The sequence below is a fragment of the Rattus rattus genome, chromosome 2, assembly GCF_011064425.1.
Source record: "Rattus rattus isolate New Zealand chromosome 2, Rrattus_CSIRO_v1, whole genome shotgun sequence".
In the NCBI taxonomy this organism is placed as follows: domain Eukaryota; kingdom Metazoa; phylum Chordata; class Mammalia; order Rodentia; family Muridae; genus Rattus; species Rattus rattus.
The window spans coordinates 143,577,530-143,583,117 of record NC_046155.1 but is presented as its reverse complement, the minus strand read 5'-3'; positions in this window follow the sequence as shown (position 1 = coordinate 143,583,117).

Sequence of the window (5,588 nt, the reverse complement as noted above, 5' to 3'; positions counted from 1 at the left end):
CACGGGTTCCCCTAGAAAGTATTTTATTGTTGAGAATACTTTTCATTCTCCTAGGTTTTTTTTATTCCAAACAAATATGCAAATTGCTCTTTGTAACTCTATGAAGAATTGAGTTGTAATTTTGATGGAGATTGCATTGAATCTGTAGATTGCTTTCAGCAAGATGGCAATTTTTATAACATTAATTCTGCCAATTCATGAGCATGGGAGATCTTTCCATCTTCTGGGATCTTCTTCAATTTCTTCCTCCAGAGACTTGAAGTTCTTATCATACAGTTCTTTCACTTGCTTACTCAGAGTCACGCCAAGGTATTTTATATTGTTAGTGACTATTGTGAAGGATGTCATTCAACTAATTTCTTTCTTAGCCTGTTTATCATTTGTGTAAAGGAAGGCTACTGATTTGTTTGAGTTAATTTTTTATCTGGCCACATTGCTGAGGTTATTTATCTGGTTTAGTAGTTCTCTGGTGGAATTCATAGGTTCACTCACATATACTATCTCACATATAACATCTGAAAATAGTGATATTTTGACTTGTTCCTTTCCAATTTGTAATTCTTGGACCTCCTTTTGTTGCATAACTGCTCTGGCTAGGATTTTGAGAACTATATTGAATTGGTAGGGCGAGAGTGGGCTGATTTATCTAGTTTCTGATTTTAGTGGGACTGCTTCAAATTTCTCTCCATTTAGTTTGATGTTGGCTACTAGTTTGGTGTATATTGCATTTGCTATCTCTAGATATGGGCATTGGATTCATGATCTTTCCAAGACTTTTATCACAAAATGTTGTTGGATTTTGTCAAATGCTTTCTCAGCATGTAATGAGATGATCATGTGTTTTTTCTTTGAGTTTGTTTATATAGTGGATTACATTGATGGATTTCCATATATTTATTCTGAAAGAGCCAGAGTTGGGGTCAATCTAAGGCCAGTGGGAAAATTCCACCCACTTGTCCAAGCACAAGTACTCCTCCCTTCCAGGAAGAAAAAAGAGCTGATTTATTTCCTGAAACAATTGCCAGCCAATCCATCACACAAGGTACCTATGATTCCCAACTGACCCCTTTCAAATTCCTGAACAGTGCACTGAGTCAATCTGAAAGTTGTTCTGCTCCACCAAATGAGCATAGTACCCTGCCTGGTTACCATTGGATCAATTCTGCCCTAATAGTTTTAATTCTGCCCTGATTGTTGGCAAGGTATATAATCCCCTGTTAGAATCTGCTCAGAGTGGTCTACCTCTTGAAGTGGGGAGGACCCAACATGTTGGAACAATAAAATTCCTTTGCTTTTGTATTGATCGCTGCCTCCATGAGTCTCATTCAAGGGATCCCAGGTAAAGTGTGATTCAGACCTCACAAACAATCACTGCATTACTGCAATGAAGCCTATTTGATCATGGTTAATGATTCTTTCAATGTGTTCTTGGATTCGGTTTGCAAGAATTTTATTGAGCATTTTGTTTTGATATTCATGAGGGAAATTGCTTTGAAGTTCTCTTTTCTGTAGGTTCTTTGTGTGGTTTAGGTATAAGTGTAATTGTGTCTTCAAAGAACAAGTTGGGTGGTGTTCCTTCTCTTTCCATTTTGTAGAATAATTTATACATTATTGGTATTAGGTCTTCTATGAAGGTCTGATAGAATTCTCCACTAAACCCATCTGATTATGATCTTTTTTGGTTGGGAAACTTTTAATAACTGCTTCTTTTCTTGAGGAGTTGTGGAACAGTTTAGATGGATTAATCTGATGGTGATTTAACTTTGGTACTTGGCATATGTCAAGAAAATTGTCCATTTCATCCAGATTTTCCAGTTTTATGAGTATTGGGTTTTGTAGAAGGATCTGATAATTTCCTCAGTTTCAGTTGTTATTTCTCTTTTTTCATTTTTGTTTTGTTAATTAGGATACACTTCCTGTGCCATCTGTTTAGTCTGGCTAAGTGTTTATCTATCTAGTTGACTGTCTCAAAGAACCAGCTCCTGGTTTTCTTGATTCTTTGTTAGATTTTTTTTTGTTACTACTTAGTTGATTTCAACTGAGCTTGATTATTTCTTGCTGTCTACCGTCTTGAGTGTGTTTGCTGCTTTTTGTTCTAGAGCTTTATGTGTGTTGTCAAGGTGTGTGTAATGAATGCTCTCTCCAATTTCTTTTTTGGAGGCACTCAGAGCTATGAGTTTTCCTCTTAGCACTGCTTCTATTGAATCCTATAAGTTTGGATATGTTGTGCTTTCATTTTCATTAAATTCTAAAAAGTCTAATTTCTTTCTTTATTTCTTCCTTTACCAAGTTATTCTTGATTAGAATGTTCTTCCTCATTCATGTGTATGTAGGTTTTCTGTTGTTTTGTTGTTATTGAAGTTCAGCCTTAGACAATGGTGATCTGATAGATTGCATGGGATTATGTCAATTTTCTTGTATCTGTTGAGGCCTGTTTTATGACCAATGATATGGTCAGTTTTGGAGAAGGTACCATGAGGTGCTGAGAAGAAGGTATATTCTTTTGTATTAGGATGAAATGTTCTGTAGATATCTGTTAAATCCATTTGGTTCATAACTTATGTTAGTTTCTCTGTGTCTCTGTTTAGTTTGTGTTTCCATGATCTGTTCATTGCTGAGAGTGGGGTGTTGAGGTCTCCCACTATTATTATGTGTGGTGCAATATGTGCTTTGAGCTTTAGTAAAGTTTCTTTTATGAATGTGGGTGTCATTGCATTTGTAGCATAGATGTTCAGAATTGAGAATTCATCTTGAAAGATTTTTCCTTTTATGAGTATGAAGGGTCACTTCTTATATTTTTGATAAATTTTGGTTCAAAGTTGATTTTATTCATTATTATAACAACTAATTCAGCTTGTTTTTTGGGACCTTTTGCTTGGAAAATTGTTTTCCAGCCTTGTACTATGAGATATTGTGTCTTCATCCCTGAGGTGTATTTTCTTTGTGAAGAAAAATCCTGGGTCCTCTTTACATATCTAGCCTGTTAGTCTATGTTTTTATTGGAGAATTGAGTCCAATGATATTAAGAGATATTAAGAAATAATAATTGTTGTTTCCTCATATTTTTGTTGTTAGAGATAAAATTATGTTTGTGCGCCTCTCTTCTTTTGCGTTTGTTGCAAGATTACTTGCTTTTTCTCGGTTGTAGTTTCCCTCGTTGTGTTGGAGTTTTCCATCTATTATTCTTTGGAAGGCTGGATTTGTGTAAAGATATTGTGTAAATTTGATTCTGTCATGGACTATCCTGGTTTCTCTATGTATGATAATTGATAGTTTGTCTAAATATAGTAGCCTTGGCTGGTGTTTGTGTTCTTTTAGGGTCTGTATAAAACCTGCCCAGGATCTTCTGGCTTTCATAATCTCTGGTGAGAAATCTGGTGTAATTCTGATAGGTCTGCCTTTATATGTTACTTGGACTTTTTCCCTTATTGCTTTTGATATTCTTTCTTGGTTTTGTGCATTTTGTGTTTTGACTATTGTCTTAGGGTTTTATTGCTGTGAACAGACACCATGATCAATGCAAGTTTTATAAAGACCAACATTTAATTGGGGCTGGCTTACAGGTTCAGAGGTTCAGTCCATTATCATCAAGGCAGGAGCATGGCAGAATCCAGGAAAGCATGTTGCAGGAGGAGCTGAGTTCTACACCTACTCCAGAAGGGAGACAGGAACAGACTGAACATCCGCAAGCAACTAGGAGGTGTGTATCCAAGGCCACCCCCACAGTGACACACTTCCTACAACCAGGCCACATCTTCTCGTAGTGCCACTTCCTGGGCCAAGCATACGTAAACCTTCACAACTTTTATATGATAGGAGGAATTTTCTTTTGGTCCAATCTATTTGGAGTTCTGTAGGCTTCTTGTATGTTTATGGATATCACTTTCTTTAGGTTAGGGAACTTTTATAATTTTGTTGAAGATATTTACTGACCCTTTAAGTTGGGAAGCTTCACTCTGTTCTATACTTATTATCTGATCCTTTCATTGTGACCTGGATTTCCTGGACGTTTCATGTTAGGTGCTTTTGCAATTTGCATTTTACTATTGTGTCAATGTTTTCAATGGCATCTTTTGCCTGTGAGATTCTTTCTTCAATCTCTCATATTCTGTTGGTGATGCTTGCATCTATGACTACTGACCCTTTTCCTAGGTTTTCTATCTCCTTTGTGACTTCTTTATTGTTTCTATTTCCATTTTTAGACTTGAGGATTTTCAATTCCTTTACCTGTTTGGTTGTGTTTTCCTGTAAGCCTTTTAAAGGGATATTTGTGCTTCCTCTTTCACGGCTTCTACTTGTTTACATATGTTCTCCTGTATTTCATTAAGGGAATTATTTATGTCCTTCTTAAAGTCCTTTATCATCATCATGAGCTGAGATTTTAAACACAAATCTTGCTTTTTCTTTGTGCTTGGTTATATAGTATTTACTGTGGTGGGAGAACTGGATTCTGATGATGCCAAATAGTCAGGGTTTCTGTTGCTTAGGTTCTTGCACTTGCCGCTTACAATCTGGCTATCTCTAATGTTAGTTGGTCTTGCTTTTTCTGGCTGGAGCTTGTCCCTCCTCTGTGCCTGAGAGCCTATGATCTTAGGAGTGAGAGCATTCCAGGAACACCAGCTCTCTCTGGGCAGGCTTTGAGTCGAGAGAGCTGTGGGACAGCCTTAGCTATTGGTGCATTTGGAGACCTGAAAGTTCCTGTCCCAGGTTGTTCCAAGGTTCCTGTGCCCTGTGAGCTCCTAGTAGATCTGTCTTTGGACAATTAGTGGATTGAAAATGGCCTCTCACCTCTGGGCTTAGAACTAAGTGTGTCCCTGGGAGACAAGGTCTCTCCAGGCAGATTTTGGGTCTGGAGGTCTGTCCCCACCAGCGGGGACCCAGTTATTCAGGGTCCCGAAGGGGCGCTACCCTTGGGCCTAAATGGGGGGCGAGAGAAGAAGGAGACCAAGCAAGATTCTGTTGTCAAGGTCTCGTTTATTGGGATGAACATTGCAGCTTTTAAGGCTTTCAGGTAGGGGGAGTGACCTTTGTGAAATATGAAGGAGGGGGAGATGAGGGTATAGGCAGTGATAGCTGGAGGCAAAGAAGTCAGGCGATGAGGTCAGGTGGTGGAGACACTGGGTGTTGACTGAGGAGATAACTGGTATCTGCTCGAGCTGAGGCATCCCTTGAATGTTATACTCCTGTGCCGTAAATTCATGGGAGAGGCTTTGTCCAACAATCTTAAGACTTATGGCAGTCATCTGAGGGGTGAGTCTCTGTGGCCAAACAGCCCAGAGTCACCTAGCCACTTTGAGCCAAGCAGTCAAAAAGCGGCTAGGCCCAAATCCAATATGGCTCCGTGCAGAGGTCTATGAGACAGCCTTAGCTGTGGGCACAGATGAGACTGGTCCACTTTGAAGTCTTGTAAATTACACCTTCTGTAGTGCCTAACACGTAATAGATTAACTCTTCTATTATTTTCTGATATTTGAAGTTCAATGTCCATATTTAACCATGGGGATTGTGTAAGCAAAATTCCATTGAAAATAAATCTTTAACAAATTCAGTTGCAGCAATAAAAGCATACTAAAATGCTTGGTGACTTT